The sequence below is a fragment of the Pelophylax lessonae genome (genome assembly GCF_965119305.1).
Source record: "Pelophylax lessonae genome assembly, chromosome: 8".
NCBI classification, from domain to species: domain Eukaryota; kingdom Metazoa; phylum Chordata; class Amphibia; order Anura; family Ranidae; genus Pelophylax; species Pelophylax lessonae.
Genome location: NC_138775.1, coordinates 118,541,815 through 118,568,083, shown reverse-complemented (window position 1 = coordinate 118,568,083; position 26,269 = coordinate 118,541,815). Strand labels below are relative to the sequence as shown.

The 26,269-nt window shown below is 51.3% G+C and overlaps 1 protein-coding gene across 1 annotated transcript in view; it reads right to left on the bottom strand.

Annotated features, from left to right (window-relative positions):
* Positions 1–26,269, bottom strand: part of IPPK (inositol-pentakisphosphate 2-kinase) — a 957,415-nt gene that overhangs the window by 652,881 nt on the left and 278,265 nt on the right. The window lies entirely within an intron of this gene.

Genomic DNA, 26,269 nt, shown 5'->3' with positions numbered 1-26,269 from the left:
ATTAATTATACAACTACTACCATCTAAAGGAAGGCATGTGGATGTGGTGTATCTGGATAATGAAAAGGCATTTATACAGTTCCCCACAAAACGTCTACTGTACAAACATAAGGTAGATATGAACCATAAGGAGAGTGCCTGGATTGAAAACTGGCTACAGGGGCGAGTCCAAAGGGTGGTGATAAATGGCGAGTACTCAGAGAATGGTCTGGTGCGGAAAGTAGGGTCCCCCAAGGATCTGCCCTGGGACCAATCCTGTTTAATGTATTCATAAACAATTTGGAGGATGGGATAAACAGCTCAATCTCAGGATTTGTGGACGATACTAAGTTAATCAGGGCAATAACTTTCAGGCAGAATGTTGAAACCTTATCTGAAAAAAATAATGGGGTGGGCAACTACATGGCAAATGAAATATAAGGTTGGAAAATTTAAGATAATGCATTTGGGAGCCAAAAATATGAACGCAAGTAACTCACTAGGGGGGGAGAACCTCTGGGGGAATCTAGGATGAAAAAGGACCCGGGGGGGGGGGGGGGGGGCTAGTAGATGACAAGCTCAGCTATGGCATGCAATCCAAGCTGCTGCAATCAAAGCCAACAGAATACTGACATGTATTAAAAAGGGGATTCATGGGGGCGTGGCCTAGACACAGTCTAAGATGGACGTCTAGTCTCAAGCTTCTGCTCCACGAGGCCCTATTACAGACCCAGCAAGCCGGATCACAGCCCCGTTACTTACCTCGGGCATGGAGAGATCAACACAAAGCACCTCCACAACAAGTTCCAGATCTCCTCGGGACGCTTCTGCCCAGCTACACTGAAGTATCCTCGACATCTTCAGACCACGCTCACGGGACGCCACGCGGCCTACACCGGTCTCTGCCCACCAATCTCCCTCACCTAGCAGGGATAGGGCTTAACCTAGCACGCATGCCTCCCAAGCAAACTCAGCCCAGGAAATAACCCTGCAAACTGTCTCAGCGATCTACAAGCAGGTGCTCTGCATATTAAAAAAAACTGAATTTTTGTAAAATCTTACCTGTAAAATTCCTTTCTCTGAGTCCTCCGACAGTCGCCGCCTCTTCATATTCGTCACAATGGGGTAATTGACCTTTGCTCCGTAGGAGTAGCTAGGCAACAGAATATGTCAATATTAAAGCTTTTAACATATCCCACCCCCAGGGGGTGGTCCCCTCAGTCAATACCCTCCTACTTCCTGTATCCATACCTCAGTTTTAGTGGAATAGCAGTAGAGTATATAACCAAACCCCAAAAGAGGGGCGGGGCGGCGACTGTCGGAGGACTCAGAGAAAGGAATTTTACAGGTAAGATTTTACAAAAATTCTGTTTTCTCTTACGTCCTCCGACAGTCGCCGCCTCTTCATATTCGTCACAATGGGGACATCCCAAAGCAATGCAAACATGAGGGGTGGGAAACGCAGCCGCGCCCAAGGCAACGCAGTCTCCACATCAGAGAAAGGAACCTTACCAAAAGGAAGGAAACCAGCTGGGAAGCATGAAAAAAAACTTGCTCAACAGGAGCAACAACCCAGGAAAAAACAAATAACCTAGGGATAAAAAAACATATCCCAACAGCCAAGGGTCCAAAACAAAGGACCCTAAGGAACCGCCGCACTAAGAACCTTGCGGCCAAAAGGAAGCATCTGCCGATGCCTGAACATCCACCTTGTAGAATTTCGTGAATGTGTGAACGGTCGACCAAGTCACCGCCTTACACACCTGGGCCACAGAAGCCCCATGACGACAGGCCAAAGACGTACTCAGAGATCTGGTAGAGTGCGCCTTCACAGGCATAGGAGGAACTTTCCCCTTCAAAGCATAGGCCTGTTCAACAGTCTGTCTGACCCATTTGGCGATGGTAGAAGCCGACGCCGCCATGCCCTTCCGAGGTCCCTCAGGAAGGACAAACAAAGAATCCGACTTGCGAAAAGATTCAGTCGCTTTTAGGTAAACCCTAAGCGCCCGAACAACATCCAAGGAATGCAAATCCACCTCCTTCGGATGTTTAGGCTTCGCGCAGAGCGAAGGCAAGACATGTCCTCATTGAGGTGAAAATCCGAAATCCTCTTCGGAAGAAAAGAAGGGTTAGGTCGCAAGACCACCTTATCCAAGTGAATGACCAGATACGGAGACCTGCAGGACAAAGCTGCCAGCTCCGACACTCTGCGAGCCGAAGTGATCGCCACCAAAAAGGCGACCTTCTTGGACAACATGGACAAAGAGATCTTCCTGATCTGTTCGAAAGGAGCACGTTGCAACACGGACAGAACAAGGTTCAAGTCCCAAGGAGGCTGAGGATCCCTCCTAGGAGGGACCAAGTGCCGCACCCCCTGAACAAAAGTGCTAACCAAGGGGTTAGACGCCACAGGACGTTGAAAAAGAACGGCCAGCGCAGAAATCTGACCCTTGATCGTAGCCAGCGCCAAACGCTGGTCAACACCCGTTTGAAGGAAGGAAAACACCCTAGACACCGAGTATGTGCGAGGGGAATACCCCCTGGACTCACACCAGGCAAAATAGGCCTTCCAAGTACGGTAATAGACCTTCCCCGAGGAAGACTTCCTCGTGTTGATCAAAGTGTGAATGACCTCAGGGGAGAGACCCCTATCCCTCAGGACCTCGGTTTCAACAGCAAAGGCCGTCAAAGCCAGCGACTGTAAAGCAGGATGGAATATCGGTCCTTGAGACAGGAGATCTTCTCGCAGAGGCAGACGCCACGGAGCGTCGACCGCCAGATTCACGAGGTCTGCGTACCAAGACCGGCGAGGCCAGTCCGGCGCCACAAGAATCACCGTGTGCGGTTCCGAGGTCACCCTGCGAAGGAACCTGGACAGCAGTTGAATCGGTGGAAACGCATACATCAGTCAATACCGATGCCACGGAGCTACCAACGCGTCTGACGTGTCTGCCCGAGGATCGCGCGTCCTTGCCACAAACCTTTCCACCTTGGTGTTCAGACGAGACGCGAACAGGTCTACCTCCGGAAGACCCCACTTCGCGCACCACATCTGGAAGACATCCGGGTGGAGGGACCATTCCCCCTGGTCCAGGGACTGGCGACTTAGATAATCCGCCTGCCAGTTCTTCACCCCCGGAATGTGAACCGCCGATATCGCCGGGACGTGTGTCTCGGCCCAAGACAGAATGTCGGCCACCTCCCGAGCCGCTCGGGCACTCCTGGTGCCCCCTTGGTGGTTGATGCAGGCCACCACCGTGGCATTGTCCGTCTGCACCCGAACCGGACGGCCCTGCAGCCTGTCCGTCCAACGTCGAAGGCAGAGATTTATCGCTCGCAATTCCAGAATGTTGATCGGAAGGGAGGATTCCTCCTCCGACCAAGTTCCCTGGGCGGACAGAACGCCCAGAACACCGCCCCAGCCCGACAGGCTGGGATCCGTGGTGACCACCGTCCATGAAAGAGGACGAAAAGACTTGCCCCCGACACCGCCGGGGACTGGAGCCACCACAGAAGATCCCTTCTGGTGCGATGGCTCAACGAAATCTGGAGATCCAGAGATTGCGGGCGCCCGTCCTACCTGGACAGGATCTCCGCTTGGAGACCCCGCGTGTGAAACTGGGCGAAGGGAATCGCCTCGAAGGTCGAGACCATCAATCCCAGACATCGCATGCACGTCCGGAGGGACGAGCACGGAACGTCCCTGAGGGACCTGACCTCCTCCTGAAGAGTCCTGAGTTTGTCGTCCGGTAGGAAGACCTTTGCCTGGACCGAGTCCAGAATCATTCCCAGGTAGGGAAGACGAACCGACGGACACAGCGTCGATTTTGGAAAATTTATCGTCCAACCAAACTCCTGCAGAGTCTGCATCGTGACGGACAGGTCCTTCACCAGACCCTGGCTGGTCGCAGACCGAACCAGAATGTCGTCCAGATACCCCAGGACAGAGATGCCCTGGGTTCTCAACAAGGCCAGAACCGGTGCAAGCACCTTGGTGAACACCCGTGGAGCCGAAGCGAGACCAAAAGGCAGCGCCACGAATTGGTAATGATCCTCCGCAATGGCGAATCGAAGGTACCTCTGGTGACCCTCGAAAATCGGGATGTGAAGGTACGCATCCTTCAAGTCGATGGAAGCCATGAATTTCCCTGGAAAAAGGGCAGCCACCACCGACCGCAGGGATTCCATGCGGAACTTGCGAACCCGCACAAAGTGGTTCAGAGCCTTTAAGTCCAGAATTGGATACACCTTGCCCTCTTTCCTGGGCACTGTGAACAGATTGGAATAGAACCCCCGAAATCTGTCCCGATGAGGCACCGGGACCACCACTCCCTGAGCCCGCAGGTCCCGCACCGCCAGGTGCAGATCCCGCAACGCTCCGGAGACAGTTGAAGATTTGAGGGAAAAAATCTGCTCTCCGGCTGAGAGAGAAACTCGATCTTGTAACCAGACCGAACAATTTCCTGAACCCACCTGTCCCGAACACGGGCCAGCCAGGGTTGAAGAAAACCGAGCAAGCGTCCCCCCACCCCAGAACTGGGTGAGGGCGCCCCTTCAGGCCGCATTGTTATGGGCAGCGGATTCCGGACTGGCCGGACTTCTGCTTGCCTGTCCACGGCTTCTTTTGGGAGCCTTGACCTTTGAAAGGCTTGCCCTTATAGTGCGACCGAAAGGCACTAAAGGACCCCTGAGAGGGCCGAAAAGAAGCCTGCTTCTTACCAGTAGCAGCCTTAGCCTTGTGGAATTGGGGCAAGAGCGTGCTCTTACCACACGTGATCCCCTTTATCAGTGTATCCAAGGAATCGCCAAAAATGCGAGATCCATTATAGGGTAGATTAGCTAAGGTTTTGCGCGAAGATTGGTCCACAGACCAACACTTCAGCCAAATCAGGCGGCGAGACAACACCGCCACACTGTGTACACGTGCAGCCAACGGTACTATATCCAAGTCCGCATCACACAAATACATGACACCCTGATGGATTTGATCCACCATATCCAACGTCGCCGGTGGGGCAGAGTCAGCCACCAGGACGCGCCGAAGCACCTGCGTCCAATTCGCGACAGCCTGAGCTGCCATAAGTGAAGCAAAAATAGCTTTTAGCATAGAACCGGTAACTGAATAAGTATGACAGGCAAGAGACTCCAGCCTCCTGTCCGTGGCATCCCGGAACACCGGGGTATCCTCAGCAGGGATCGCAATGGACTTATTCAAAACCGCCACCGCGTGATCCACCGGAGGCGGCACACACCAACGTTCATCAGTAGCGGGTGTGAAAGGATAACGCAGCATGAACCTACTTGGTACAGCAAAAGGCTTGCATAAATTGTGCTATTGTTCACTAACAGCGCGCTGAAAATCTTCAGTGCAAGGAAAAACCTGCGATGTCTTGCGTCTTCGCTGCGTCCCATAAGAGGCCAGGACAGCAGGAGGACATGGTTCATCCTGCAAACGCAGTGTTTGTTTGATAGAAGCAACCAAGTCATCCATGAGTGCAAGCTCTTCAGACGAGCCAGGGGGAAAATTATCAACCCCTTCAACCTCAGCCTCCACAAGATCCAGGGAGGAACGGGACCCCGATAAGGAAACCCCAGCCACAGCAGCCCCATCACCATCACCCTCTGAATCAGAGGAAATTGAAACTCTGGGTCGTTTTGTGGATTGAGCAGCCACAAGCATTTGCACCTGAGCAGCAAGGTTAGCCACAACAGTAGCCAAATCACCCCCTGGGGGGGGAAACAGCAGCCCCTTGGCCTCCCACCAGAGTGAGAGGAAATTTGCTTTCCTGAGAATCCATGCCCCCAAAAGTTTGCAGAAGAATAAAGGATAACTGTCCCTTTAAAAGTGCGGCGAGCGCAGCCCACCACACTCACACACCAGCACAAAGCCGACCCCCACAGGGAAAAGTACAAACTCAGGCAAGGATAACAGGGATAGAGAGGATAAAACCTGGAGAGACCACCGCTGCTGCTGCCTCGATCGGTGCGCCCAGGGAAAAGGAAGTGATGCAACACAGGGCGCTCTGTTAAAGCCTATGGAAGGCTACAGAAAAATGGCCGCCCGCAGTGCTAGCATGAGGCCGGAGCGATCGCCGCCAAAATGGCGGCGCTTGGCGCCGAAAACGCCGCTCCCCACACACAGTGAAAACCACAGTACACGTGCAGTATAATAAAACAATGGCGGACCGCAGCAGCGGTCGCCGCAAGTGTGCATAACACGATCCAATCATGCCCCGCAGCACACAGCCTGTCACACAGTAAAAAACAGCACACAGTCTGACACAAACAGTGCAGCATAGCCCCCCTCCTTGCAGCCCACAGAATGCAGCCAAGACAGATAGGGAGTCCTTTAGTGTGAACAGAGGCAGGTTTACACAGTCCCAGACTGACACCCCCCAAACAGACAGGTCCCCACACAGATACACTTACCTCCTAAATGGCGTGGGGAACCCGCACAAGCGATTAAGCCACTGCACATGGGACAGGGAGAGTCACAGTCAGGACGCAGGAGAACTGCGGTGCGAAACCGCATGGCGTCCAGTGAGGTAGCCACCTCACCATAGCATCCCTGCAGCGAACAGGGATGGGTCGTTCACTGTGCCAGGAAAAATACCTGACTGAACGCTCAATGGCAGGCTGGGAAGCCACTGACCCACAACCTGCGACCAGGGGGGCCAGCCCGAGACCCAGCCTGCATGATCCTCTTCATCAGAAGACCTAACTAATGCTGACAAAAGTAACAGCTAAGTAAAGAGAGAAAAAAACTCAAATAAAATCAAAAAAGAAGAGAAAGGCTGAGACAAAATGCCCCAGCATAGAGAAATCCAGCTATTCCTGACAAGCTAGACAATGAAACTGAGGTATGGATACAGGAAGTAGGAGGGTATTGACTGAGGGGACCACCCCCTGGGGGTGGGATATGTTAAAAGCTTTAATATTGACATTCTGTTGCCTAGCTACTCCTACGGAGAAAAGGTCAATTACCCCATTGTGACGAATATGAAGAGGCGGCGACTGTCGGAGGACGTAAGAGAAAACGCTCTTTCTGCAGCCATCTCAGACCTGAAGGCGGATATCCACACCGTCGCAGACAGGGTAGAAGAAATTGAAGCAGTAACCCTCCGACATGATACCTCCCTATGCCAGGTACAACAACTAACAGAATCCCAATCACTCCACCTTAGAGATTTAAGTAGGCATGTAGAAGATCTCGACAACAGAGGTTGTCGTAACAACCTCAGAGTCCGAGGGATTCCAGAATCCATCGACATTTCCCAAGCAGCAGTAGCCATCTTTAACGATCTTCTAGGCAAACCTTTTGAGACACCCATAGCCATGGAAAGGGGGGTGTGGGGTTGTGGATGGAGCTCCGATGACCTAACGGGGCTTCGTACCCCTACTCCCACACTCTCCCTTGCTCTTGAGCTGTGGGTCGCCTACTTGCATGGTCCTCCATTCAGGTGGGAGATTCCCAATATGGGAGGATCAGACTAGTGGTCTATAAATTCGGGTTAACTTGCTTTATACATTCGAATTTTGTGGTTGTAATATTTAGGAGACCGCACTTTGTTAAGCAAGTTCAGTCGGGATGTTTACGAAACATCCGGCCACTTAAGATATGTTATTAGTTCAGTTATTTCTCCTAACCAAGGATGCTCACTGTTGTCGGGAATACACATAAAACTTTAGCATCTTGTTTTTCCTTTATTTCCCTGTAGTATTTGGTGTTTTCCTGCACATAGGAGCAGGGAATATATAATATGCTTGAGGAATAAACCTGATGATCAACTCTCCATTATCCCCATATTCCGGTCTCAATATCCCCTTAAAAAAAGGCCTCGGAGGTAGCCGGGATTTTTCCTCCCTCGGAGACCTTTCTCTTACCACCCTCCCACACAGCAGGCTCTGGTAGCCATAGCTCACCATATCCTTTTCCACCTCATTTCTAATCAGGCAGGGTAACTGGTTTTTACCCCCCTTCGGTAATTCGTACTCTCCTTTCCTCCCTTCTACTTGCCAGCCCATATCTTCCCCCTCCCCACCTTTTTTTTTCTGGGCTCTCCTGTCCACTCCGGCTTACTTTAGTAGCCAATTCCTTCTCACATCAGACCTAATTTGGCAAATTTATAGTCCTTTTCTTCACTACCCAAGTCTAGTACTTTATCACCAACTGAGCCAATCATACTACCCTACACTTCATCCACTATCATGTGTAGCACCCTCCTAGGTAGGTTCTAGGCAAAATCATTGTATGCTCCTTCTGCTTATCAAGGGAGCCTGATCTATTAGGATGCCTGTTGCACATTTCCAGGTGTGATTCACAGGGTCTGAGGGAGTGTCCCCGCTGCATCCAATAAGGGAGCTTGTTGGACAGTGGAGGAAACCCAGCCAGTGACACATTGGCCTTTGTGGGAGTCCCAGTGGGAGGGCACTCTTGCAGTGCATCCTGGGATTGCTCATAAAAGCTGGGGGGACATGTGACAGGGCGTCTTTGGCAGAAAGCCGAGTCCCAGGAGGAGGCTGACAGCTGTCTCTACTCCTGCTGTGAGAGGAAAGTGGGCAAAGGCAGTGGGCCTAGTGAACCAGGTGTGGAGCAGAGTTGCAGAGGATCCTGTAGAGCTGACAGTGGAGCTGATGGCAGAGACTTCCGGGAAAAACAGTGTCCGTGAGTACCAGGGGACTTGCCAAAGGGTCTGCCCAGGAAGGGGGGCCACTCCGTGAAGTCAGAGGATCAAGAGTACAGCTCACACAGAGTGTCAGAATAAAGGGGGTGCCGTGTAAAACCCTGAAGAGTAGGGACAAAGGGGGTGCCAAGTAGGACCCTGAAGAGTGATTCGCAGTACAATTCATTTGGTTCTTCTTCACTATAGTGGCAAGGTGAAGCAGCGGCCTTGCCGCATTCAGCCAAGTTCAGAAGTCCCAGCAATTGTGCATAGTTTATTCAGTTGGAGTATCTCACTCATCAAGTTGTTGCTATGGGTAACCCATGGGAATCCGTAACCAGCAGCTCCCATGGGAGTAGTGTTACATTTGGGGGCTCATCCGGGATGTTGCCCTGGGTTACTAGACCGGTTGCTAATGGCAACGGCCAAAGAAAATCTTCAAAAATGTCACTTTTGCTTCAGAGACTGTTCTAATGCTCAATACAAGTGTGAGCCCTGCTCTAGAGGAGATAGGGAGAGTGGGACGAAGAACAAGTTGCACAATGATGGTTGCCCATGGCAACAGAAAGATTCCAGTCAGAATCGCAATCTGTACCTACAAATGCCGGAAAGTTTCTGTCTGAGTTATAAGATATTCACTCCCGTAATGTACTGGAAGAAGGGAGAAATGCATCCTTCTGTGAAAATAGACTGTCTGCTTAACAGTAAATGGTGCAAGTAAGGACGGAGAAAATGGCAGCCCAGGGCATGTAGATTGGTGTGCCGGGGGCCATGTGTGCGCCAAGACTATATAGAAAAGTGTTGATCATGCATATGATGACAGCGGGACATTCTTTCAATACAGTGGCAGTGTGGATACTGTGAAGAAATATGTCGGCCATGCAGTTGATGACAGTGGGACATTTTTCGGATACAGTATGGTGGGCCTTGCTTGTACATGTGCCGGGAAGAGAACTGTTGGCTGTGGATACGAAAGCGGGACAATTCTCCGGAGTAGCAAAGAGGGTCAGCTGGTTCAGGGTTATGGAGGCGCAGCTGGAGCCCTGTTACAAGCAAGAAGAGTGGAAACGTGTAGGGTGAGAGGCATGGTCCACTTTGCAGTGACTTCCATGTCGGCTGAGTTGAGAGAGAGCGGCATTTAAAGGGGTTACTGCACCACGCGGGAAAGCGCGCGCTGAAGAGTTCTGCCTAGCAGGAGCCACCGCCAATAAGGACATGTGGGTGGAGAAGTCGCTCGCGCACAGCCAATCAGGAGTGAGAAGGGAAGTCCATAAATTACTTCCGTCTTCGGGTGTGGCTGAGAGGGAGACACATGTGCGGAGGAGCAAGATGGAGAGTGCCGGAGCAAGTCGGAGCGCAACAGCGATTGACTCACATACTGGCAGGGAACCTGCTGGGCAGACCCGGGAGCAGACCAGAGAGCCGAAGACATCCACCCTGTGGGATACAGGGGTGCAGAGATGGTGCCCGGAGGAGGAATGGCATTATGTACTGGAGGAAGCGTGGAGCATTTGGGCCTGGTATGTCCCCAGTGTTTTAATGTGAACATGCAGGTGAAAGCTTGGAGCCTTCTGCTGCTGCAGGCAGAGAGGAGTGAAGGTCGGCCAAAGAAGTTGTGTGTTGTGGGAGACCAAAGTCACTAGGTCCTTGTCGGCTGCGGAATCGGGGCCTCTCCAGGATCGTAGGAGAGGGGTGCTGAGAGTGCTGATGCAACTGGAGGCCATGCAACCTGTCTGTGGTCCAGTTTGCGCAAGGAAGGAGACTTGAATGTCCAAGCCAGGTTGCATGCAGGTAGTTCGGGCCGGGGAGTGGCCACCTGATGCATTGAAGACTGCAGCAGAGGCCAAGTCTGCTCCCATAAAACTTGAGGAGAAAAGATGGCCAGCGGTGACCAGGGCTGCTAAATGAGTGTGAGCAGTGAGGAGGAAGCCGTGGTCATCCATGTGGGGTCTCCTAGTTTCCATAATCGGTTCGGGTCCTTAGAAGAAGGAAGATGTCTGGAAATCTGAAGATGAGACTGATTGGGACTGGGGGTCTGAGGAGCGGAGCATAGGACACCCTGTCCTGATATGCTAGAAATGCCGGATTAAGAGACTAGGGACTCTGTGGCACAGGGAGAGCATGCAAAGAGTCTGGGGTTCTGCGAGGCCTACGCCAGTCGGGTCCCAGATCTAACCCCACTCAAGAACTATGCCTGGCTCGGGGCGTGGCGACCGCCGAAGTTAATGGCCGCTTGATCTGAGCGCTCCTGAGTGATCCCGGCTCTACAGCTGCCTACGGCCCATCACAGCGCCCTCTGACTCCCACCATACACCGGACCAGACGCCTTACCTTATCGCCCGTGCTATGTCCCAGCAGTGGAGGCGAACCAAATCCGCCTCGCTCAAGAAGATGCAGGAATTCATCCAGCGGTGCCCGCCGGGCTCCGCCAAAATGGCGGTGGGGACACTTCACTCGGCTCCGCACATCATCCTCTTGCGGCCAGTACTCCGGACCTTCGGGGGGAGGGGACACACGTGCTTCCACCACTGTGCGCTCTGCAATCAGGTCCTGGGACTCCCGCTGACGGCTCCGGAGCTTCTTCTCCCCCTACTCCCTCATCTCAAAGCCCTGTCAAGTCCCGACCGAGGATGGATCCCAGGCTCATGCCACAGGCTGCATTGTCTATGGAGGTCAGTTTGTACCAACACACCTCACCCCCTAATGCTCCCTTTCCGTACGTTTTTGCCTCATTTCAAACTACTGGACAACCAGTGTCAGACACCACCATTAAGAGCATGCTTAACACTTTACATGCTTCCCTCAGGCAAATATAATAACCGCAATGGCACGCTGTCAGGGGGAAATAGCTGATGACGGGGACGGGTCAACACAGTGGAAAATAAGCTGAGCGAATACACCACATCATATAATGTGATGGTTGACTCACATGCCCTGTATCAAGAGGACATGCACCGTGTGCAAACCAAATTGGCGGACTTAGAAGATAGGTCCCGTAGCAAACAACTTGAAACTTAGTGGCTTCCCCGAATCTGTGACTCCAAACCAACAGCCACATTATGTCCGTGATCTTTTTAAGAAAGCCGTTCCAGACCTATCTGCAACCGACCTTACTATAGACAGGATACACCGTATCCCCAAGCCCTCCTTCCTCCCGCAAGAAATTCCACGAGATGTATTAATGCGTGTAACGGATCTTTGTACCCCAGCTGGGCACATCCACCGAATCTGTGTCTCCTGTCCTCCAAACGCACCCACAGCCTGCGGAGAAGTCATATCCAGCCCTTAACCCCTCAATCACGAGACAATCCACACAGGTGTTGAGGGTTAAACATGCAGAGCTTAAACTGTTTATTACATTCCAAGACAACAGTTTTACATACAGTTAGGGAAACTCCCCTTAGCCTTTCCACGGAAGGGGGGGAAGGGAACCAACCAATGAGAACTGAACATTTGTACATTTGAAACATGCAGTCTTAATACACACCCCCTGCGGAGAGATGTCTCCAACTCAGACCATTGTCTGCCATGAATCCACACACTTAGACACAGAAACAGGAGGGGGGGGGGGGGATGGGTTGTAACATTACATTACATTAACTCAATGCCATGAGTCAGTTGTTCAGAGGATGAAGAAAGGGAAAATAAAATGCAATGTCCCAAACTCATAAGAAAATGACACAAAGGGGTTTACAATCCAGGGACAGGGTGATCCGTCACCCATAGTGACGGCTAGTACCGTCACATCTCTTCCCCCCCAAAGGTAGACTAATCCAGGTACTAGACCTCCAACTGGTCTGTGCCTGAATTAGTCGGGTAACAAATCCCAAAAAGAGTCAATGTCTGTTTGCCTGGATAATTCGTCGGCATTGCTTCCCAGGGCAGTAGTGGATGGTAAAGTCAAAAAGCTGCAGCGCCAAACTCCAGTAGCTTCTGGCCCATAGTCTGTCGGTAGGAGGCTTGCGCACAGTCCCCTCCAAAACACACAGTGACAGTGGGTTCTGTCACAATGCGTATCCACTTCTTCCAAACAAAAGAAATAATTATGGAAGCTTTTCGCCGCAAAGACAACCTTCCGGACCAAGCTGCCTGCATACAAGTGCTACCGGACTACTCGCAACATACACTTCAACTGCGGAGGAACCTGAACCCCATTACTAAAGCTCTACGGAATCATCGCATCATCTACAAGTGGAAATACCCTGCAAAGCTCTGTATCACGCACCAAGGCTCCACTTCCTATGCCACTACCCTGGATGAAGGCCTTCATCTGCTTTGCCAATGGGGGATAGTGCCGGACACCCCACTGAATCCTGCGCCCACCAGACGCCCTTCTCCGCAACATGTACAGCCAGATTGGCAGGTCGTCGCCAGAAGGTTCAACCATCACAGCTCACACTCCGAGGACGCTCCCGTTCCCATGCCAGGATCCCAGGCCCTCTCAGGTAACAGAGTACTTACTACCGTACTCTGACCCCACAGGCTTTGCAGCCTCAGTTGCTCTTTGTTCCCTTGGGACTTTTTTTTTTATTGTTCTTGTTTATTGTTTAACCATATTGCTGGTGCTCTTTTTTTTTTTTCTGTCTTCTGAAACACCCTTTTGCAGTGTCATCTCCTTGACTCTACCAGCCATCTCTGCAGCTTTATCGGATTCCCTTTGGTCTCGTTTTTGAAGCTGGTGAACTACATCTTCACAAGACTTTTCATCTCCTCATCTTTGAACTGAAGGACTGAGTAAGTGCATATCTCCTTTTCTCCGTACCTAGGTTCTTCGCACCCACCGGACTTTGCCTCTTGCTTTCTGCCACCCTTTCACTTGAACACCTCCGGTGTTATACCTTTTAACCCCACCGAACTACCATGCCTTTACACTGCCTATCTCTGAATGTAAAGGGGCTTAACCACCCCGCCAAAAGATTCTCCTTATGGGATGAAGCTATACGCTCTAAAGCCGACGTGGTCGCTGCCCAGGAAACGCATTTTCATAGTGACAAGACTCCTGTCTGCCGCCATGCAAAATACCCTCACGTTTTCTTGTCATTGACCGCTGCTAAAAAGCGGGTCGTAATGCTTGCTATTGCTGACTGTCTCCTTCGCGGCCTCTAAGGTGGTGACGGACACAGAGGGGAGATGCATTATTTTAGTGTGCTTACTGGACAACTGTCTTTATACCATTGTCAATGTATACACCCCTAACTCACGCCAACTATGTTTCTTTAAAAAGCTCTGGGTCCTAATAAACAAATTGAAACAAGGTAAATTGATTATATGTGGTGACTTCAACCTGGTGGTGGACCACGCCGTGGATTCTTCCTCCAAAAGACCCTCTCGGGTTCCATCTCTGGCATCGTTGATAAAATCTGAGGAGGTCCACGATGTGTGGCGCTACCACCGCGTTGACGAACGAGATTACACTTACTTCTCCCCAAGACACGGTACTTATTCTAGGATTGACTTGGTTTTTAGTGGACACCCCTACACTCCAAGCTGTTACTGATACAAGGATCTTCCCCATAACTTGGTCCGATCACGCGGCCATCCACCCAATTCTTGACGCAGGCAATTGTAATCCCTCCACGTTCCTGTGGAGATGCAACAATTCCCTCCTCACTGATCCAGAATCCGCCTCCTTGATCCAGACCCGCTTAAGAGAATTTTATGACCTTAACAATACTCCAGATGTATCCCCTACTACAGTGTGGCTAGCACACAAAGCCTTAGTTTGGGGCCTTTTGATCCAGCTCGGATCCAAGCTTAAAAAACGATTTAACTCCCGCCTTACTGAAATATTGAATGATATACACACTCTTGACGCTCAACACAAGGCGTCACCATCACCTACTACTCTATCCAAACTCACGACTTTGAGACTCGACTTGCGCAGACTCCTATGGGGAAAAACACAACAAATTGCTAGCACGTCTTCGACTGAATTATTACACGTCTCATAACAAGGCCGGAAAATTTCTGGCCTCCAGACTGAAGGCTCGTAGGGTTAAAACTAAAATCGACTCCCTGACTCACCCCCACTCTCTCCGCCATCCACAAGCCATAGTCGATGCGTTTGCGGACTACTACGGCTCATTGTATAATCTACACTCGGATTCGTCTACATCGCAACCTACAGACTCAGACATTCACAATTTCCTCCAACGCCTCAAAATCCCTACACTTACCGTGGAAGCGCAGGAATTCCTCAATGCCCCCTTTTCTCCCCACGAATTATCGAAAACCGTTAAATTGCTCCCTGTACGTAAATCCCCTGGTGCGGATGGACTCACTAATGAATATTACCGATCCCTTCATGAAATCCTATCCCCGCATCTGCTAACCATATTCTCAACCGCGGCTGCATCTGCGTCATTCCCTCCCGAGATGCTACAAGCCCATGTGGTAACTCTTCCCAAGCCAGGTAAACCTCCTAATGCCCCTGCAAATTTCCACCCTATTTCACTACTTAACACTGACGTTAAGATTTACGCCAAATTACCAGCAAATTGCTTAGCCGTAGTCTTGCCCGATTTGATAGGACCAGATCAAAATGGGATTTATCAAAGGCAGGCAAGCCCCAGACGCCACCAGGAGAGTGATTAACCTCATGCACCAGGTGGAGCGTGCTCGGATGCCTTCTCTGCTTCTATCTATAGATGCGGAGAAGGCATTCGACCGCGTCCACTGGGGGTAAATGAGGGCAGTGCTCGCTAAATTTGGATTTTCAGGTCCCATAACTTCGGCCATACTAGCCCTATACTCTTCCCCCTCGGCCAAAGTCCTATCTTCTGGTCTTCTCTCTAAAACTTTTCTTATAACCAACGGCACCCGTCAGGGATGCCCCCTCTCCCCCCTTATCTTTAATCTAGTCATAGAGCCTCTGGCCATCTCCATAAGAGATCATCCTATGATCCACGGTTTCAAAATTGCCCATTCTCATCATACTATTACCCTGTTTGCTGACGATGTCTTCCTCAGTCTCACAAATGCCGTAGTATCCCTCCCAGCGGCCCACCACCTCCTCCAAAGATTTAGCAATGTCTCATATTATAAAGTGAATTTCACTAAATCCCTCATACTTAATATGGGAGTCCACAAATCTACCGTTACACACTTAAGAACTATGCCTGGCTCTGGAACAAAATGAGGCCTATGGCTCTTTGATCAGGCGGCAAGAGACCCCATTTTCTCCAGCTGGGAGAGGGAACCCGAAAACCCTTCCCAGATTCTCAAGGATGCAGGGGTGGCTGCAGAAGAAATTAGCTATGGAATATGGGTATGATTACCCCTATGCTCCACGGGAGGTCATGTTAGAGATGGAGGCAAAGAGTCCTGGTTCAAAAACCATATGGGACTTCCTGTTTGTCCCTAAGCCATACAGAAAATTCCTCCAGGATGGATCTATGGAAGAACTTTTTGTCGGTCAAAACCCAGTGGAACCACGGGCGGTCTATCTACCTGGACTGGTTGGAGGTCCGCCGCCCAGACGGATCGGGCGAGGCCTGGTCAATCAGCATCAGAGATGACAATGGGAAGTTAGTAAGGATTCCGCATCCTGACTTCTATATTTGAAGAGAACTATCAAAATTGAAAAATGGCTGGCTAGCTTATGTTCAGAACTGAACAAAGCAAGAAGGAAGTTCCTTCAAGTTCAGATACTGTTGGGGCTTATGTCCCTTCCCCTTCTATCCCTGCAGAAGGCGTTGGGAAACAAAGAGACACCATTAAATAGACTCAAATAAGAGGGTTGTCCCTCTCCAGAGAACTTTTTGGAACAACTCCATATTGTTGTTTCAGCGACCCTTTGGGCCATCTGGCCGGGGTTGTGGATTACAAACAAAAGTAACATTTTTAGAGATTCCACCTCAAGTTCCAGATGGACTACTTGGGCCAGGACTGGAACTTTGGAAGCAGTTGCTCAAGAAGAAGTTGGCAGAATACCAGGAGTTTGGTGGGGGTTACTCTGGTGCCGTCAGGTTTCCCTTCCTCATGGGACTGTTGGGCTGCTCAGGCTCCAGTAGCCAATCTCCTGTGGGAAGAAGCGAGATGGACTATCGTAGGTAGTAAGTGACAGGGCTCAGGACCACCTTGGGGGAGTGGACTGATCGCCGGGTCAATACTACATAAAAAGCTGACGGTTTTAGTTAGGGATGTTGGATGAGAAGGTTGCCCCTGCAGGGAGGGTCTTCTCATTGTTTAGATTAGATTGTTTTTGTGTAACTGCTTATTTATGAAGTTCCTAACCCTTCTTCTCTTTCCAGGCTGTACAAAAGTTAGCGACAGCTGAGGGGGCGTGGCCAGCGTGGGACCAAGATGGCCGCATATTTCGGAGCTTAGGGACTCGGCGGCTACATCTAACACCATCTGCAGCGACGAAGCAGCATCCACGGCCCATCCTCACTCCATCCCTGCCTACATCTTCCTATCATGTCACGGAAGCATAAAAGAGGAGAAAGGACTTCAAAAACTCACCGCTTTCTTCCCACTGGCGTCCCGTGGCAGTGGATAAGATGGCGCCGGCGATCCGGGCCCTGCCACCCGGGGGCACTTGCGGGACAATACACAGACCTCCCAGAGGACAATCCCACCAGAAGACAAGAAATGACAGGTACCTTCTCCCCCCCACCAGCCCCTCCTGCTGCAGCCCGGCCAAATCTAGGATGCGGCTGGAGAACAGCACCCAGGCCTCAGAAGAAGGCCGCAATCCAGACCTCCCACTGCAAGCCATGCTAGAGAAATCCCCTTTAGCAGCGTTTCCCACCAATAACCAACCTATATTAGACAACTCTTTCCACACATCTTTACAAGCAGATATGATGTCACTAACAAGACAATTTACTGCAGAAGTTCACTCCCTGGGGGACAGGGTCCATAATGTTGAGGCATCCGTGTCTGATGTTGTGACCACTGTTAATGAGCTGGTAGAGGCCCATAAAGAAAACTTAGAAGAGAAACGCTGGCTTAAAGAAAAAATAGCAGATTTAGAGGATCGTTCTAGGAGAAATAATTTAAAGCTAGGTGGCATCCCTGAATCAGTACCATCAAGTGATCTGCACAAATTTGCCTCAGACCTTTTTGCCAATATTCTCCTGGGAGCGACCCCCCTGGAATTGACCATCGATCGTATCCACAGGGTCCCAAAACCACCCTCTCCCCCCCCGCAAATTCCCCGTGATGTTCTGTTGCGGGTACATTTTTAACAAACCAAAGAAGCTATCCTCTCCAAATCCAGGACCTCATCTCCGCTCCCAGACCCGTATGCTGGCATCCAAATCTTTGCGGACCTGTCTAAGTACACCCTTGACCTCAGGAGACAATTATCCACGATCACCAAGGCTCTGAGGAATCATAATCTTCCCTACAAGTGGAAGAACCCGTCCAAGATCAGTGGAGAAAACTGAATTTTTGTAAAATCTTACCGTAAAAATTCCTTTCTCTGAGTCCTCCGACAGTCGCCGCCCACTCATACAGTCTTCACCAATGGGTATTGACCTCTTATCCACAGGAGCAAGCTAGGCATAAGACTTGTTAAAAACAAATCAATTTACATAGACACACCTACAGGGGGCTGTCCCACTGGTCCAATACCCCCGGCTAGTCTCATTCCCAATTCAGTTTGGTAGCAAGCAGTAGATAGTCCAAGAACCCAAAAAGAGGGGCGGGGGCGGCGACTGTCAGAGGACTCAAGAGAAAGGAATTTTTCGGTAAGATTTTACAAAAATTCAGTTTTCTCTTACGTCCTATGACAGTCGCCGCCCACTCATACAGTCTTCAATGGGATGTCCCAAAGCAGTGTAGACATGAGGGGTGGGAAGCGCAACTGTCACAAAGGCAACGCAGCACCTAAGTCAGATAAAGGAACCTTATCTGAACAGAAAAGTAAACCCTCTGGGCAACCGAAAAGCTCAACTGGAGTAACGCCCCAGGAAGCAAATAACCAAGGGGAAAAAACAACCCCTACAAACAGGGACCGGCAAAGCCAGGGCCCCCTCAAGGTACTGCCGCACACAAAACTTAGCGGCCAAAGGAGGCATCTGCCGATGCCATAAACATCAAGTTTGTAAAATTTGAAGAAGGTGTGCACGGACGACCAAGTCGCAGCCTTGCACACCAGGCCCACCGAAACCTGAGGCCGGAAGGCCCATGACACACTCACCGCTCTGGTAGAGTGCGCCTTGACAGGGAAGGGTGCAACCAGTTCCATAAGCGAATAGGCCTGCACAATCGCCTGTCTGATCCATTCTGAAATGGTTGCCGCAGACACAACCGAACCCTTCCGAGGTCCCTCAGGAAGGACAAAGAGGATCAGACTTCCAAAAGAATACAGTGGACGACAGGGAACCCTGATCGCCCGAACAACATCCAAGGAATGCAAGGCAAACTCCTTAGGATACCAGAGATTCGCACACAGCGAAGACAAGACAATGTCCTCGTTAAGGTGAAAACCAGAAACCAACTTAGGCAGGAAAGATAGGTTAGGTTGTAAGACCACCTAACCCCTATGAACCACCAGGTAAGGGGAGCGGCAAGACAAGGCCGCCAACTCCGACACTCTGCGGGCAGATGTGATCGCCACCAGAAAGGCAACCTTTCGTGACAGCAGAGGCAGAGAAATGTCCCTGATGTTTTCAAAGGGAGGACGTTGCAAAACGGACAGAACCAAGTTCAAGTCCCAAGGAGGTAAAAATGGATTTTTGTAAAATCTTACCGTAAAATCCTTTTCTCTTAGCTCATTGACAGACGTAGTCCTCGGTGATTCAACACCCTCGGGTTATGCTGCCCTCTACAGGAGTAGGACTAGACAGGAAAGAAAACGTTCTGGCCACACCCTAGGGGCAGTCCCAGAGGGTATATCCTCTCACTTCCTGCTCTAGCAAATCAGTTATGTCACAAAGCAGTGTTTAGAGACTTTAACCCAACCCAACTCAAAAACAGAGGGGCGGGTACTACGTCTGTCAATGAGCTAAGAGAAAAGGATTTTACGGTAAGATTTTACAAAAATCAATTTTTCTCTATTGCTCATTAACAGACGTAGTCCTCGGTGATTCAACACCCTCAGGACGTCCCAAAGCAGTACCACAAATGAGGGGTGGGGAAATGGAAATCAAATCCAATCTAGAAGGCCCAACCGGTGCCAACTAGAAGTTTACCATGCTCATCCTCAGTGATGAGACTTAACAGAAATTTTTCAACAGAAAAAAACCCTCGAGGTAGACCACCGGTCTCCTCAAATTGTGGCCTGCAAAACCTTGCGGCCAAATGAGGCATCCGCCGATGCCATCACATCAATCTTATAAAATTTTGTAAAGGTATGTACCGACGACCAGGTGGCCGCCTTACATACCTGGACCACTGACGCCTGATGGCGATAGGCCCAGGAAGTACTGAGCGCTCGAGTGAAGTGCGCCCTAACAGGAAACGGAGGATTCCGACCCTTAATAGAATAAGCCTGTACCACCGTCTGACTGATCCATCTAGATATGGTCGCGGCAGACACAGGCAATCCCCTTCAAGGGCTATCCGTGATCACAAAAGTGAGTCTGTCTTCCGAAAACCACTTTAGGAAGGAAGGATGGATTCGGAAGAAGAACCACCTTATGCCTATGAACCACCAGATCTGGGGAACGACAGGATAATGCGGCCAGTTCTGACACCCTGCGTACAGAAGTAATGGCCACCAAGAAGGCCACCTTCTGGGATAATGTAAGCAAGGGAATCTCCCTGATATCTTCAAAGAGAAGTTTCTGAAGAACCGACCACACTAAATTAAGATCCCAGGCGGTAAGGGTGCGCGCACTGGCGGAGCCAGCTGTCGCACCCCCTGGATGAAATTCCGAACCAAGGAATGATTAGCCAAAGGTTTCTAAAAAGAAGATTGCCAACGCCGAAAACCTGACCCTTAATCGTGCTCAAGGATAGTTTCTGCTCAACCCCTTGTTGCAGACAGACCAAGATTTGGATCACCGAATAGGTATGTGGGGGAAATCCAAGAGATTCACACCACGCAATATAAGACTTCCATGTGCTGGAAGTCGCTTTCCTTGCTTTAACTGGAAGTAGGAATAACTGAAGCTGACACTCCCTTGTCCTTCAGTACCTGGGTCTCAATGGCCAGGCCATTAAGCCAGCGACTGTAAAACAAGATGGAAGATCGGTCTCCGAGACCGCAAATCCTCCCTGAGAGGAAGTCTCCGCTGGAGGATCGCGGCGCGAGCTACAAACCTCCGCACCTTCCTGTTGAGCCAAGGTGCTAACAGATCCACATCCGGGATGTCCCAATGAAGGGACAGCTAGTGAAAAACCTCTGGATGAAGAGGCCATATGCGATTGGATCCGAATCGGGCTGCTCTAGAGCTGCTCGATCCAGTAAATCAGACAAAATCTGATCGCTCTCAGTTCCGATACCCTATTGGTAATCTGGATACTATCGGAAGAAATGACTTCCCCTGGTTGAGCATCGGAGACTTCCTGGTCCGCTCGCTCAACCGGATCCGATTGTCCAGGGAATCGGAATTCTGATTCCATTAAAAAAGAATCTCCTTCAGGAGAATTTGGGTATGAGACTGGGTATACGGTACTGCCTCTAAGAAGGCCACCATCAGTCCCAGCCAATTAACGGACAGCAACATCCGAATCGTTGACTGAACCTTCTGGAGTTTCTCCGCAAGGAGAAACTCTTGCCCAGGATGTATCCAACCTTAGGCCCAGATAGTTCAGTCTCCTGGTGGGAACCAGGGATGAACTTTGGGAAAGTGAAAAAACGCTGATGTCCTGCGATGATGGGGATATAAAGATAGGCCTCCTAAACGTCTATGGACGCCAGGAAATCCCCCTGCTGCAGGGAGGCCACCACTGTACGGATGGACTCTATTTCTTCCCAAGTCCAGATTGGGACGCACCTTGCCCTCTTTCCTGGGCATAGTGAACAGGTTTGAATAGAACCCCTGAAACCGTTCATTGTTAGAAGGGAAGAATCGCACCGGTGGAAGTGATCGAAACTCGATCCTGTGTCCTCCAGAAACTGGTGAAGACAACCCCCCCACCCCAGAGATGGGTAGGGGCGTGTCAGGCTATATTCTTCAGGCTTGGCTGAGCCGGACTCTTTGTTTAGCCGACCAGCGCCCTTTGAAACCCCTCTAAAGGGGCTTTAAAGGGTTTCGCCTTATCGCCCGCCCTCGCAGAACGAACAACTCTTATGAGCAGAAAAGGACGGCTCTCGTTAGTTACGAGGTCCTTTATCCTAACAGTCTGTGGCAAGACAGCAGGTGGTACCGTCTATCCTATAAAGAGGAATTCCTCAAACGGATAGCACCTAGCCATGCGTTTGGAAATAACAGGGGTTCGTTTCAAAACGACCCCATTTGGGTAAAGGAAAATCCTTCGCCCTTTTGGTAGGCTAACAAGTACCAAAAAAGGAATCTCAGTCTCAGCTACCTCTGCCGGTGTAACCTCAAGACTAAAGGTTTCCCGGACGGACACAACTAGTGCATCCACCACTCTTGTGCTATGGCGGAGGCTGAAACGTGCTCCTCACTGCTGAGGAGATATTACCTGAGACAACAGCCCCCTAGGAGGGACCTGCAACTGCATTGTATCTGAAGTATCTGATAAACAATAGGGGTAGGCGGGGGTCGCTACTTGACCCCCGTCCCTGACAGGCCACCTCCACCCGGGATACCAAAGACTCCAAAACTGCCGATAATGCATTAAAAACAAGTGGGGTACTGGAGGGTCCTGCGGCCACTTTGAGGGGATCAGGTGGGGATACCTATGCGGCAGGGTCAATGATTATACAAGACACTTGCCAGCGACAAAAAATGACAAAGTAAAAAAACTTTTTTTTTTTTTTTTTTGTGTCCCCCCAGTCGCAACAGCGCCCCTCAGGGTTACCTGCCTTTTTGGACCCCACAGAGAGAGAGAGACCCCAAGGCTCATCCCTGATGCACAGAAGTTTTCATCAGCTTGCTCAGTGCTGTCCTGTTACAGACAGGAAGTCTTTGGCCCTATTTCCTGGGTAAAGGAGGCGGCTCCGCCCCTTAACACGCCTGCCGGCGTTTCCCCCTGGCTCCACGAGGTGTTTGAGTCACCTCAAACATGGCCGCCCCCATGCTGGAGACACGAGGCTACACCAAAATGGCAGCCTCGTGCGATCTACCAGACAATGGCGGCGGCCTGCAAAGAATAGCGGCATGTCTGCAGAAGGATCTCGGCCTCACAACCCTTCACCCTCATGGTGGTCAGCGTGGTCGGCGGTACCGGACCCTCGGGAGGCATCTGCTAGCTGGAGGAATGATCTGGGATGCAGTATACATGTATAGACATCGCCCTGTGGCTACTGACAGGTAGGATACCTTATACTATCACAGTAAAGTTCTAGTACTGCCACTGACTACAATCATTTTCACATCAAGCCTCCTAGCTGCCACTGACTACAATCATTTTCACATCAAGCCTCCTGGCTTCTTGTACACAAAAATCACACTCAATTAGGGGGATCTGTGACATGTTATAGTATAGAGGGGAACCCATCCTTACCATTACAGAGAGGGGCCTGCGTTCACCACAAGACCCGTCAGGGGGAAAGGGGGAACATACTACTCACCATACCGGAACCAGGCGGGCGCCAACTCCTGACAGTACCCCTCTCCACCGAGGTAGGAGGGCTGTTGACCAATACGGACGCCGTGACTCATGGTCTTAGGCGTTTCAGCGAGACGTTTAACTCGCAGGGTCAGTCCCCGTCCAGTGGGACTATGTCGCGGCCGACCCAGCGCGGAGCTATGGCCTGCACGCGCTCGTAGGCTGAACTGGGGTGACCACTGGATCTCAACATCCAGCCCGTCGCCCAGTTCAGCTTTCTTGCTTGAAGATCTCACAGGAACACTGGAGAAAAAAGCCGTCTAAAAAATCTTTTCTAAGAAAAAAATCCTGCCAGGACCGAAGATCCCAGCAAGGTATCTAGGTCCTTACTCCTAACTAGACAGAAAAAAACTGATTTGCTAGAGCAGGAAGTGAGAGGATATACCCTCTGGGACTGCCCCTAGGGTGTGGTCAGAACGTTTTCTTTCCTGTCTAGTCCTACTCCTGTAGAGGGCAGCATAACCCGAGGGTGTTGAATCACCGACTACGTCTGTCAATGAGCGATAGAGAAAGGTTCTCTCCAAGGAGGAACCAAATGACGCACCCCTTGAAGAAAGGGGCATATCAAATAATTTGACGCCAAGGGGCACTGAAAAAGGAACGCCAGTGCAGATTACCGGCCCTCAATCGTGGGCAAAGCAAGGCGCAGATCCACACCAAAGTGCAGGAAGGCTAACACCCTCACCACCGAAAGGAGCGAGGATGAATGCCCCTGGATTCACACCAGGCAAACGAAGCCTTCCAGGAACGGTAAGGATCTTACCGGAAGAGGCCTTCCTAGCCTTGAGCAGGGTAGGAACGACCGCCAACGAGAGACCCCTATCTCTCAAGACCTGGCTTTCAACAGCCACACCGTTAAGGAGAAAAGGCAGAAATCAGGCGATACTGATTCCAAGGCACCACCAGCACATCCGAGGCGACTGCCAGAGGATCGCACGTTTGTGCCACTAACCTTCCCATCATGTTGGTTAGTCGAGAAGCGAACAGATCCACATCCGGGGAACCCCATCTCGCACACAGCATCTGAAAACACCTCCGGGTGTAGGGACCATGCTCCCTGGTCCAGGGTTTGGCGGCTAAGATAATCGGCCTGCAAATCCTCCACACCCGGAATGGGAACTGCCAAAAATGTTGGGACGCGCGTCTCGGCCTAAGACTTAAGACAAGAGTCTTGGGCACTCCCTGGGTCGCCCGGGCACTCCTGGTGCCCCCCTGACAATGGACGTAAGCCACCGCAGTAGCGTTGTCCGCCCGGACCCGCACAGTGCGGCCCCGAAGAGGGGCCAACAAACGGAACAAGCACAATCTGATCGCTCGCAATTCCAAGATGTTCGGACGCAGGGAGGATTCCTCCTCCGACCAAGTACCCTGGGCAGACAGAGTGCACAGAAAGCCACCCCAGCCTGACAGGCTGGCATCCGTGGTGAGTACAGCCCACAATAACGGGCGGAAGCATTGTTCCTCCGGCAGAGCCGGGGACAGGAGTCACGAGAGAAGATCCCCTCTGACTTGGCGAATCAGAGATATCCTCCTTTCCAAGGATTGAGGATGCCTGTCCCACCCGGCCAAGATCTCCGCTTGAAGAGATTGTGTGTGGAACTGTGCAACGGAATCGCCTCGAAGGCTGACACCATCAACCCCAGGGACCGCATGCAGGCCCTGAGCGACGAGGAATCTTTGTCCCCGGAGGGACCTGAACTCGTCCTGTAGAGTCCGGAGCATGGCCCCCGTCCGAAAACCCTTTGCTTGGGCAGAGTCCAGGACCATTCCCAGATAAGGGAGACGAACAGAAGGGGACAAGGTTGACTTCTGAACGCCGATGGTCCATCCGAACTCCCGGAGCGTCTGAACGGTAGTTGACAGATCGCGTAAGAGACTCGGGCTGGCACTCGATCGTCCAGATATCCCAAGACCGCAATCCCCTGAGCCCGTAAATACGGGGATGTGGAAATACGCATCCTTGAGGTCAATGGAAGCCAGGAAATCTCCTGGACTCAAGGAGGCCACCACCGAACGGAGGGATGCCATGCGGAACTTATGAACCCGCATGAAGCAGTTCAGAGTTTCCAAGTCCAGAAATGGACGTACCTTGCCCTCCTTCCCGGGCACAGTGAACAGATTCGCATAAGACCACCGAAACTTGTCCCGATGAGGCATCGGGACGACCCCCCTCGGGCGAGGAGATCCTGAACCCCCCGATGAAGCCGTGCAACCGATCTGGGGTCAAATTAAAAGTTTGAGGGAAAGAATCTGACCGCTGGCCGCGAAAGGTATTCGATCCTGTATCCCGATCTAATGACTTTCAGAACCCACCTGTCCGTAAAACCGGAGCAGCCATGAGTCTAGGAAAACGTGCAGACGTCCGCCCACCCCTGTAATGGGTGAGGGCGTCCCTTCACGTGGAGGCGGAAAAACCCACCGGGCCGGCGTGGGTGAATTTGTGCTTGCCCGCCCAGGGAATCCTCTGACCCCCCTGGCCCTGAAAAGGTTTCCCCTTGTCCTGTGCCTTGAAGGCATGAAAAGACCCTGAATTTGGTTTAAAGGAAGGGCCCCGCTTACCACGAAAAAAACTTACCCAAGGGCTTCTGGGGCAGCAGAGTGCCTCTGCACCTAGTGCCCCCTTCAACCAACTCGTCCAGGGAATCCCAACAAAAGATGATTCCCCACATAAGGGATGTCAGCCACCGTCGTCCAGGAGTCCGTTCAGCCGACCAGCCCTTTTTCCACATCAAACGATGGAGCAGCACCGTGACACCAGACAGCCGAAACTGCTAGAGGAGCCTCTTCCAAGGCCGCGTCACACAGGCACAAAAAAACCTGCCAGACACATCTGCTCCACCATCTTCACAGTAGTCGGAAGGGCGGAATCTGCCTCCAGAGTGTGTTTGAGCACTGAACACTGGAGAATCCTCCGAGGGCAGGAGAGTGGCCTAGTTTAACCTGGACACCGTGTGAACCACTTTAGGGGACACGGTCCATCGCAAATCCGTAGGGGA